The sequence below is a fragment of the Canis lupus genome, chromosome X, assembly GCF_003254725.2.
Source record: "Canis lupus dingo isolate Sandy chromosome X, ASM325472v2, whole genome shotgun sequence".
NCBI lineage: Eukaryota > Metazoa > Chordata > Mammalia > Carnivora > Canidae > Canis > Canis lupus.
Window position 1 is genome coordinate 33,487,318 of NC_064281.1, and position 12,545 is coordinate 33,499,862.

General features: G+C 41.4%; 1 long non-coding RNA gene across 1 annotated transcript; it reads right to left on the reverse strand.

Moving 5' to 3' along the window:
• Positions 1-7,593: 7,593 nt before the first annotated feature.
• LOC112655889 (uncharacterized) lies at positions 7,594-12,330 on the reverse strand. The gene is made up of 3 exons (XR_003133939.3): positions 11,790-12,330; positions 11,398-11,442; positions 7,594-10,199 (listed from the first exon to the last, which is right to left on the reverse strand). It is a non-coding gene; the product is annotated as an uncharacterized LOC112655889 (long non-coding RNA).
• Between the last annotated feature and the right edge of the window lie 215 nt (positions 12,331-12,545).

A 12,545-nucleotide genomic window follows, 5' to 3' on the forward strand; every position in this document is an offset into this window, starting at 1 on the left:
CAAAATAACCCTGAAGAGGAGTCATTAAAAATAAATGGCTTGGTATTTGACTTTTAGCCCTTTCTTCTGTTACCTGTTACAAGGATTCTTTTAAATGATACTTGCTACAGGTAAGTGGTGGTGGTACAGGGGTGGTGGGGTTGATACTGGTTCTATTTGTAATTTTCTTTTGGTAACCAAAAGATTACATTTTTAAGAGGACGTTGATAAACTGATAAATGAATGTGTCCAAAGTACTCTCCAGAATAGTAAGCATCTAGAAATCATGTCAGGGTTGAAGGAATTTGTGATAGTCAGTTGTGCGGGTTTGTGTGTAGGGGAGGGAGTAGGACATGTTGGGAAGGTATGGGAAAAAATGTTCTTTTTTTAAAGATTGAGTTCATGAGAACTCAAGCCTGAGCCATCTGCACACTCTCCTCCTGGGCGGTTTTATCCATCCCTATTGGCTTCAGCTGCCATGTATATGCGAGTGACTTCCAGCTTCATTTAGCCAGCTCACATATATCTTTGGAGCTACAGATCTGTACAATTCCTCTGTCAACCACCACAGGGCCGAAAGATGAGAAGCCCAGAGTAGTGGCAGTGGTGAGGCTGACTTGGACAGCAAATCAAGGGACTGTCTGGATCAGTCTGGTTTGGATTAAGAGAAATGAGAATTTGGGGTGGACTTTATGTATCCAATAATTTCATAGATATTTAATGAACACCTACGATGTGCCAGGCACAGTTCTGAATATAGGATAACAGTGGTGACAAAACAGAGCAGGACTTTGCCTTCATGCAACTTACATTTTGATGGAAGCAGGCAGGTGAAAAAAACGTATGAATGAATAAAATTAGTGATATATTTTGGAAAGAAAATGCAAGTGGGCATTGTTGATGGCCTTAAACAGTCCAGCTTTTGCTATCTGTTTGAATTTGTTTCTGAGTCTGGGCAGTCAAGCTCTCACACCATCTCCCCTGAGTTAATTTAGTTGTGGGCTGAAGTCCCCCTGGAGCTTTGGGTCGGGCAGTGTCTGCCAGGTGGCTGTGTATATGTATGGAAACCATTCTTTTATGGTTATGTAAACAAGGCTGAAAACTTCCCCCAAATAAGAACCCTAAAGACACTTCCAGAAATTCAATTATTGTCTAATCAAAGTTCTCGCCTGACAAAGAAGAGTTAACTTGAACTTACAAAGAAGACGTAACGTGTGTGTGTGCACACGCACATCAAGGAGCATGCATGCTGAAAGCATGGTTGATTAACTTTGTGGACTAGCTCTGGTCCTCCCCCTGCAGAACCACACCAGCCTGACATGTTGTGCCTTTCCTGTGAGATTGGATTTGAAGAAAGGGCTTCATACCTTTAAGAAGAAAGTTTGAAAATCACCGGGTTAGACCAGGATGCTCCTGAGAAGAATCAGCTGCACAAAATGTGGCCCAGGTCAGCAGTGGAGGGCTTCGCTGGGAGCTTGGTACACATGCAGGATCTTAGGCCCTGCCCCCAATTGGAGTCAGAATCTGCATTTTAACAGGATCTCCAGGGAATTCATATTCACAAAAATTTGAGAGGTACTAATTTAGGCCACTGGTTTCCAAACTTGGCTGTGCTTTGGAATCACCTGAGTGAAAGCTCCCCAGAGGATTCTGATGCGCAGCCAAGTTTGAGAACACTGATGTAGGCCACAGACTGAACCCTAAGAATGCTCAGTGTCCTGAAAATGTGGGCTGTTTGGCCACCTGGAGAACCAGGTTTATAGTGTAACTCAGTCAGCTAGAACCCTCTACCACTGGGGTAAGGTGACAACCTTTCACCACACCCCAGCCCAACATCCTCCTTGGAAGCCAGTACATAATGAATGGAGAATGGCTATTCCTGTAAGTGGGGGGGGGGGGGAGTGACGAGGGCATTGAGAATTCCTTTCCAGCAGATGGTATCATTTATCAGCTGGTTGAGACAGCAGCAAGATCTCATTTATATGCAGCGATTTTCCCTCTTCACCAGGGATTAACTCAGTAGAAACACTCAGAAAGACTAGCCTGCCTGCTACTCACCCTATCCAGTTTAAATTTATTTTATGTAATTGTATGCAATAATTTATCTGTGAGATTCCTCCAGGGGAGGAAGCCACATGGATCGCTCAAACCGCTGAAGGCAGTAAACAGAATGGCCTTATGCGTTTGTTAAGTCATAAAGCAAATAGCAGGGGATTGTTGACAGAGGGGAGAGAAGGTGCCCGAACATTCAGAAGAGGATACCTTGGTGGGGGCACTTCTTCCTTTCACCCTCGTCTGTCACCCAGAAATATGCAGATTCAATCTGCATTAGGCATTTCTGATTTTTGAAAGATGAAAACTGAATCACGGAAACGAGGGAGCACAGGCTCTGTTCTTTAAATTCCAGTGAATTCAATTCTTTGTGGTTCCACAATTGCTTTAGCAGAACAAGTGGCAGTAAGCTAAGAGATGTGTGTGAAGTTCTGTTTTCTTGCTCAAGAAGCAGGCTACACTGAGCTTTTGGTCGTGGGACGCACATGCTGGCCCATTAGAACGTGCAAGAAATCTAAGCCGGTACCTTTGGGAGGTGGGTAATTCTTTTTGTTTAGTAGATGAAGGTACTAAGGGTTCCAAGAGTCGTGATCTTCCAAACCCAGTGTCCATGACAGATGAAAATACCAGAGTGTGCTTACATTGCAAAGCTCGAATTCCTGCTCCAGATACGAGTACCATTTCACACACATTCATCATGGAGGGGCACCTGGGTGGCTCAGTGGTTGAGCATCTGCCTTCAGCTCAGGTCAGATCCTGGAGTCCTGGGATCGAGTCCCGCATCGGGCTCCTTGCAGGGAGCCTACTTCTCCCTCAGCCTATGTCTTTGTGTCTTCATGAATAAATAAAATCTTAAAAAAAATTCATCACGGAAATACCCATTGCCTATCTACCGGTGCACATATGATCAATGGTTAAATTCAGAGTAGCTAGTCCACTTGGAAATAAATTACTACAAGTGATTCTATATCCACCCAGTTCCTTTGACATAATAGCATTTCATTTCAAAGGAGACTCTGATCTTTCTTTGTTAGAGGTTTGTGCTGGGCATTCGTACAAGGAAAGAGACAGGAAATCTGTCAAACCTGGCTGTTTGCTCCAGAACAACCCTTAGTCCATGAAATTGTTCTGAATTAAGGATTTTAATCTTCTCAGCAATCTTCATTGTTTTTACTGTGGCAAGAACATATAACATGAGATCGGCCTTCCTAACAAATTATAAGCTAACAGTACAGTATTGTTGTGTATAAGCATGATGAGGTACAGATATCTCTAGAACTTACCCATCTTGCTTAACTGAAACTTTATATCCATTGAACAGCAACTCTCCATTTCCCTCTCTCCCTAGCCCTTGGAAACCACCACCCTACTTTAAGCTTTTACGAGTTTAAATGTCTGTCTGCCATAAGATTGTTGTTACATAGGTAATCAGTATTTGGTTTGAGGATTCTCTAATTTCTGTTTATCTTCCTGATTCTAGTGTCTCTACGCCTTCACTGTTATAAGGAAGACATGCTCCCATAGGAGTCAAGATGGTGGAAGGGGAGAGACAGTAACATCGTTGTTGTATCAACTAAAACAAGGATTCAGATAATCAATGACCTTTATCACAATACCCCCCCCCCGAAATAATTTTATGTTAACCATGTAGATCTTTGGGAGTCAACATTGCTTATTAATCTTTCAAATGTTCACTTCTGAATTCTGAGTGCAAGAAATGGGAAGATATTTGGGGGCCAGAGGTGCTTTGGGGATATGGAACCTGACTACAAAGGTAGGAATTAAGGCTAGGCAATCTCTAGCCTTGTTCAAATTTTAAATTTAAAAATAAATTGCAAGACTTACTGGTGACTACATTTATTGTGGTGAGCATCGAATAACGTTTAGAATAGTTGAAAGGTTGTATACCTGAAGTTAATATCACACTATTTTAATTATACATCAATTAAAAATGCTGAGACAAAAAAATAGGGCTTTTAAAATAGATTTTATTTATTCATGAGAGGCAGAGACATAGGCAGAGGGAGAAGCAGGCTCCCCGTGGGCAGCCAGATGTGGGACTCAATCCCAGGACCCTGGGATCACTTCCTGAGCCAAAGGCAGACACTCAACCACTGAACCACCCAGGTGCCCTCCAAAAAATAAATCATAAGAAATGTTGAAACTTTCAAAAGAGAGATTCTTTAATGTAACAATTCTCCTGTGATGGGCAGTTGTGACTAAGAGTAGAAGGAGACATAAAGCTAAAGTACTGGGCATCACTGCCAATAGAAAATTTCCAAAAATGAAGTCACGATGTCTTGGAAATCATAATATAAACCAATGAGAAAACCAGATTTTTAAAAATTCCCTTTACGTAGTACTCTCTCAGATCACATGTTCCAGGCCACCTGTAGCTTTTCCTCCTGAGTCTGATGGAAGTCAAGTCCCACTGGCAACCTCAAAGAGGTGTTTATGACTTTGGGCTATGTTGGGAGGAAGATTCTTGGGGCCAGGGCATTTCTCTGGACTGCTGTTCGCCACAGCTTGGTTTCTAGATCACAGCTGAAACACAGGGGTCAAGTCTGAGCTGTCAGCCTAAAGGCTGGTAGTGAGTTGACTTCCATGCAACCTTACCATGCTTACCTCTGTAGTCTCCTAAAAATTGCATTCTAAGAAAAGTACCATTCCCCCAGGAAAGCCCAAGGGTAACCGCCACATCTCTTCCAAACTTACTCACAGGCTGTCCCCTGCCTTTCAAGCCAGCAACCTAGCACAGGCTAACTCCAACAGAGTTTCATGGGAAAAAGAGGAAGGGTCTTCAATAACTTCACAGGCAAGGGCCAGCCATGTGGATAAATGTGTCCTTTCACAGAGTCTCATGAGATTTGTGGCAGCTATTATTTAAAGTTCAAAACAACTATAAATTAAAATGAATCTGGACAGGCAAGAAGGTGCGAGGCTGTCACATCTGTGGCCCTTCAGGCAAACAGTCTGCAGCTTTTTTCATAAAAAGGTACGGATTATTATGGAAGTTATTGGCGATCATGGGGACATCTATCCTAATGCAGTGATACCTTCTGCTGAGTGTATAAAGGTTGTGGCACAGAGTGAAGGGAGCTCGGCCTGGGGGTTTTGTATCTTCATGTAGAAAAACCACCACAGCCAGGAGGCCAGAGCTCCTTAAATCCATCTGCCTATCTTGAGAAAGGTGCTCTTGCTAGAGAGAAAAAAGGCAATCACTTTGATGGGTTCTTGCCTTTTGCCTAATTTGGAGTTTCTCCATCACCAGTTCAGCTGAAGAAGATCAAACATTCCCTTTTTCCCGACTTTCTCCATAGGAAGGCAAGTCTGCTTTTTCCCATGGCATATTCTGAGGATCCCCTGATGTACCACCACCCTGCTCAGGGGAAGGATGACCAGGGCCCCATTTGAAACCCTCCAAGGGAGCTTTGGAACGTGTGCAAGGGCCCTCCTGCTGCAAGTGATCCTCATTTCCGATGGCCTTTGGAGGGGAAGGGACTCTTCCCGAGGAGAAGAAAAGGAGGCCATGAATGGCATCCTCTGCTTAGTGGTAGCTAGGGTAACGCCCTGGGGATTAGAAGGGCAAAAATTAATCACCAACACTGTTAAAATGGATATGTTAAGAGTACTCAGATATGGTTCATAATATGCTCTTCCTAGGTATATGTCTCAAGATATTGAGTGCATATGTTCACTAAAAGGTCCAGCAAGAATATCCATAGCAGCTTTATTCACAATAGCCCGAAAGCAGAAGCAACTCAAATATCCATGAACAGCATAATGAATAAACCGCATTATATTCATAGAATGAACAGATAGACACATGCTAAACAAAATGGCAGCAAATGAAGCCCAGCAATATATAAAAACAATAACAAGTTTTAATACATAGGTTTTATCTCAGGAATTAGCATCTTTTCCTCTACCTTATACTGAAAGTTCTAGCCAGGACAATTGGACAAGACAAAGAAATAAAATGCTTCTAGCCTGGAAAGGAAGAAATAAAATGCCTTTATTCACAGATTTTTGATGTAAAAAATCTGATGGAATTTCAAAAATGAAAAGTGAATCAATGAGTCCGCAATGAATAATCAGAGATTAAAAATTGAAAAATACCATTTACAACATCAAAAAATATGAAACACTTGGTGATAAATTTTATCAAATATGTATCAGGTCCATATATTAAAAACTAAAAACACATGGCTAAGAGAAATTAAGGAAGAGCCAAATAAGAGAGATCTCATTAATGGTTCAGAAACTCAACAGTGATGTCAGTTCCCCTCAAACTGATCAGTTCAGTACTGTCCTAATCAAAATCCTGACAGGCTTTTTGGTTTTTTTGTTGTTGTTGTTGTTCTTTTTTTTAGAAAAGGACATGCTGATTCTAAAATTCATATGAAAATGCCAAAATAGCTGAAAAAGAAGAAAGTTGGGGGGTTAACACTATTTGATTTCAAGAGATATTATAAAGCATCAGTAATCAAAACAGTGTGGTATTGAAGTTAGGCAGTTAAAGAGATAAACAGAGTAGAACAGAAAGTCCAGAAATAGATCCATGCATACATGGACGATTGATTTTTCACAAAGGCTCAAAAACAATAGAATAAAGGAAAGACAGCCTTTGCCTCAAATGGTGCTGGAACACTTGGATATCCACATGCAAAAAACTGAACTTCTATTCACATCTTGCACAGAGAGATTAATTCAAAATTCATCACAGACCTAATATAAAATGTAAACCCATAAAAGTTAAAGAAAAAAAAACAGGAGAAAATATTTGCTTTAGGTTGGGTTATTTCTTAGATAAGCCATTGAAAAGAAAATACCATGACAAGCTGTAGACTGGAAGAGAACCTTTACTAACCATGAATCTGATAAAGGACTTGTATACCAGATGTATTAAAAATTCACAAAACTCAGTAAGAAAACACCCCCCCCCCAAAAATGGGCAAAATATTTGAACAGACGTTTACCAAAGAAGATATACAGACAGCAAAGTACATGATAATAAGATCAATATCATTAGTCATTAGGGAAATGGAAATTCAAACCACAATGAGCTATCGCCATTTACCAGTTGCAAAATCTAAAATTAACTAATCTACTCGTACTAGGTGTTGATTGACCACACTAACTGGAACGTTCATACACTGCAGGCAGGAATGCAAAACGGCACAACCACTTTGGAAAATATTTTGTCAATTTTTTTTTAAGATTTTATTTATTATTTATTCATGATAGAGAGAGAGAGAGAGAGAGAGACGGGCAGAAGGAGAAGCAGGCTCCATGCAGGGAGCCCAATGTGGGACTCGATCCCGGGACTCCAGGATTGCACCCTGGGCTGAAGGCAGGCGCCAAACCGCTGAGCCACCCAGGGATCCCCTGTCAATTTTTTAAAATGTTCAAGAAACAGGGGCACCTGAGTGGCTCAGAGGTTGAGTGTCTGCTCAGGTCATGATCCTGGAGTCCCGGGATCGAGTCCCACGTCAGGCTCCCTGCATGGAGCCTGCTTCTCCCTCTGCCTATGTCTCTGCCTCTCTCTCTGTGTCTCTCATGAATAAATAAATCTTTAAAAAATGTTCAAGAAACATTTATCATATGATCTATCCATTAAATTCCTAGGTATTTATTTACCCAGAGAAATGAAAGCATGGGTCCCTACAGATATTTGTCCATGAATGGCTACAATAGCTTTATTTGTAATAGCCAAAAATTATAAATGACACAAATGTCTATCAACAGGTGAATGGATAAACAAATTGGGATGAACTATTCACACACACACACACACACACACACATACTAACATGGATGAACCTCAAAATGCTGAGTGAAATAAATCCAGACCAAAGAAAAACATGTACTGTGTGATACATTTATAGAAAATTCTGGAAAATACAAGCTCCACCATGTGGCAGTAATGAGATCAGTGTGGCCTGGGGCCAGGGGTGGGGATAAGGTGGAGCAGAAGGGAGGGGGCAAAGGGACACAAAATTTTGGGGTAGGGGTGCTTTGTTCATGATCACAATGGTGCTGATGGTTTCCCTGGTGTAGCTTATGTCAAAAGTTATCAAGTTGTGCATTTTGAATATGTGCAATGTATTGTGTCCCGAATGTATGTACAGACCCATCAGTTCCATTCGGGAGAGACATGAAAATATCTGTTCCACAGAAACTTGTGTTCAAAGGTTCACAGCAGCATTACTCATAATAGCCCCAAAGTAGAAGCAACCCCAAGGTCCATCTAGTGATGAATGGATAAAGAAAATGTGGTACGTCTGTACAATAGAATATTACTGGATAACAAAAGGAAAGTGCTGGCACATGCTACAACATGGATGAGCCTGAAAAACATGCTAAGTGAAAACAGCCGGTCAGAAAAGATCATATGTTGGTATGATTCTACTTCCATGAATATAAGTAAGAGCCCCATGTATAGACACAGAAGGTAGATTACTGGTTCCCTCGGGATTGGGGAGAATGTGTGGATATTGTGGAGAAATAAGGCGTGACTACTAATGGGTGCAGGGTTTCTTTTGGGGGATGATAAAAATGTTCTAGAATCAGTTGCACAGCTCTGCAAATATACTGAAATCACTGAATTGTCCATTTAAATAAGTGAATTGTAGGAAGTGAATTATATTTCAAGCTGTTATAAAAATCTTTATGTCCACCATTTTTTGTTCATTATTTTTTAAAAGGTATATTTTGAAAAAATAGTGAAAGGGAATAAAGGGGAAAGGAGAGAAAATGAGTGGGAAATATCAGAAAGGGAGACAGAACATGAGAGACTCCTAACTCTGGGAAACGAACGAGGGGTGGTGGAAAGGGAGGTGGGCGGGGGTGGGGGTGACTGGGTGATGGGCACTGAGGGGGGCACTCGATGGGATGAGCACTGGGTGTTATGCTACATGTTGGCAAATTGAACTCCAATTAAAAAAATATGTAAAAAAAAAGGAAAAAATGTCAAGAATGCAAAAATAAATAAATAAAAGGTATATTTTGTGTCACTGAGTTCTTCCGAGTCTACCCAAAGCATGATGATTGATTTAAAAAGTGAAGAAAGTTCTTGTGCAAGTTAGCAAGAACTGTGTCACATTTTCCTACATAAAGTTTATTCAGGTCGTGACATTGTATGAAGGGTGGTTGAATTCCTTGAATTCTTAACACACCCGCTGTGGCTTAAGAGTCATTTCCCTTTGACGGAATTGTCATCTCTGTATATGCTAACGTTTTAAGATTTTGCTACTATAAGCAATCGTGTGCTTTTCCTGGCACTGCGATTGCAAGCGCCAAGTCACCGAAGGAAGGGAGTATCTCTGTTTCTAAACTTTTCGTTAAAGTGTAAGAGACACACAGAAAGTGCTCGGATCATAAACATGGCTTTGATGGATTTTCTCAAACTAAGCCTACTCGTATCACTAGCACCCAGATCAAGATATAGAATGTTCCCAGCGCCCTAGAAACTCCCTCACGTTCAGAAGAGAACGTCTTTTTTTTTCTAACTATGGTAAGGAAAATAACATAAAACTTATCATGTTGGGATCCCCGGGTGGCTCAGCGGTTTAGCGCCACCTTCGGCCCAGGGCCTGATCCTGGAGACCCGGGATCGAGTCCCGCATCGGGCTCCCTGCATGGGGCCTGCTTCTCCCTCTGTCTGTGTCTCTGCCTCTCTCTGTGTGTGTCTCTCTTAAATAAATAAAATCTTTAAAAAAAAACTTATCATGTTAACTGTTGGCAAGTACACGGTTCAGTAGTGCTAAGTATATTTGTGTTGCTGTGCCTTCAATCTCCAGAACTTTTCCTTCTTGCAGATCTGGAACTCTCTGCCCATTAAACCAACTCTCTCTCTCAACCTGCTGGCAGCCCCTGATACCCATTCTAACTTTGTTTTTGTTTCATTTCTCTTTCTGAGTGTGATTACTTTAGATGCTTCATGTAAGTAGAATCATACAAGATTTTTTTGTCTCTTTGTGACTGGCTTATGTCACTCCGCATGATGTCCTCAAGCTTTGTCCATGTTGTGGCACGTTCAGAATCTCCTTCCTTTTTTTCCAAGGCTGAATAACGTTCCAGCGTCTGGATATATCACATTCTGTGGAGCTGCTCATCTGAAGGTGGACATTTGGGTTGCCTCCGTGTCTTGGTTACTGTGAATAAGGCTGTTATGAACAGGGGTGCAAATATGAGAATTTCTTTTAATACTAAAAATAGCAGACATTTATGACATGAATGTCAGGCATTGTTCTAAAGGCTTTACGGACATGATCTCATTTAATCTTCCCAGGAACAGAATGAATTAGGAAGCACTCTCATTATCCTCATTTTACAGATTAATAAACTGAGCAACAAGAAGGTTAAGCAACTTTCCCAAGGTCACACCAGTGGAGCTGGGATTATCACTGAATGGGACTGAGCCCAGGGCTACACACTTAACCACCTCTACCACACTATGTGGCCTCTATTTGCAGGAGTGGGGGGAAACTAAACATAAATAAATATATTTCTGTGTTACCTGAATAGCTTTATAGTGATCATTACATTCTATATTTTCTTTTTTTTTAAAGATTTTATTTATTTATTCATGGAGACACAGAGAGAGAGAGAGAGAGAGAGAGAGAGAGAGAGGCAGAGACACAGGCAGAGGGAGAAGCAGGCCCCATGCAGGGAGCCCGACATGGGACTCAATCCCAGGTCTCCAGGATCACGCCCTGGACTGAAGGCGTCGCTAAACTGCTGAGCCACCCGGGCTGCCCCATTCTATATTTTCTTAAATGAGCCTTACTTTACACTGGTCCAACCAGTATAATGTGGTCCAAGTGACGTCTCTGTTTTAGACCTAAACCTTACAGAAATCCTGGTGGCTTCTGTTTTTGCATTCTCGGATCCCAGTTATCAGGCTGTCACAATGCCCAGGAAAGATAACTGAATGATTAGAAACCACAAAAGAGAAGCTCTGTAGTTGAGAGGCTATCTTGTACTGGCTAGCCCCAGCAAAGTTCCCGGATGAACACAGCTACATGGACCACTCCAGCCAACTTTATGGGAACAGAAACCATGCAGCTGACCCTTACTTCAATTCTTAATCCACAGAATTATAAAAAAATAATAAATTGTCATATTTTTTTTTAAAAATCACCTCTTGAACACTATCTCTTTTAAAATGTTTCCATAATGGTGTTACAAAGTATCTCCCATAAAGTATTGCCCATGTGAGGGTCCATAAAATGTTCAGGCCTCCCAACTGCAGTCCACTTTAATTAAAACCATGAGCATTCCCTCTCAGAGCCCCCAGTTTCTTTCAATTTTGACTCATTTACAAACTGCAATATCATAAAGCATATTTATTAAGCACCTGACCTTCTAAAGCTCCTTTTCTTGTTCCGGCCAAATATTTCAGATATGCTATACATTGGAAAGAAGAAATCAAAATTAGCTTCATGTACTCAATTCTATAAAAAGTTATTAGCAATTAATACAGACTTAAGGGGGAGGGGAGTAATTAGCCCTCTTGGCCTGAAAATTAATAGGTCCTTTTCATTATACTCCTAAGGGGTATTTTGCCCAATAACATTCCATCTCAGATTAATGTAAAACGAAAACTACATTATTTGAGAATGCCGGCTACAAAACGATTACAAACCACAAATCTCACAAAGATTAACAGGGAAGGAAGATCAAGCGGAACAACGAACTATTAATAATTCTAAACAGGATGAAGGTAATAAAATCAATGTGTCAATCATTCTTACCAGAATAAAGAAGCCACGATATTTTTTGAGGGCATGGCCAGACTTAAGCAAAGTAAGAGTTGGTGAAGTTCTTTATAGGTCAGCCTCTAGGTAGTTACTAGGTAGCTACACGAAAAATGAAAGACACTCTGGAAGCTCCAATTTTACAAGGTGCGGGCCACCACGCAAAGATACTCCCTCTTCTTCGTTTCTAGAGACCATGGTCTCCCCTTTCCTGTACAGAAAGCCAAGCACTGCGCAAGGTTAAGGTGTATCAATGATTCTGAGCCAACCGCTAGGGGACAGAAGCAGACCAGCTGACCCCCAGGTTACCCTGAGAACCCACTCACCCCTGCAGCAACTCGAGATAGACTGCAGATAATTGCCTCCTACATGTTCACCGGAATTTGAGTTTATCATCTTTCCAAGAACCGGAAACCAAGATGAAATTGCCCAGTTTTTCTTGCGCATCTGTTCTGATGCTTCGGTCACCATTTGGTAAGAAATATTTCTGTAGGTGCCAAAGGTAGCAGCTGCACAAGTACACTGCAATCCCGATTCCTTTTCTGTTCCCCTCCAGCTCCAGCCTTACTGGCCCCTGCACCCTTGTTGCTGCTTGGTTTACTCTGGCTTATGCTTGCGGTTACCTCATCATGGGGCAGCTCGTGGTCTCTGGGATCCCAGAAGCGATATCCAAATAAGTCTGGTTTTATAAGGCCACCCATTGCCATACACACTCAATCTCTTCTAGTCATGTCACAGCAGGATAGAGTTTGC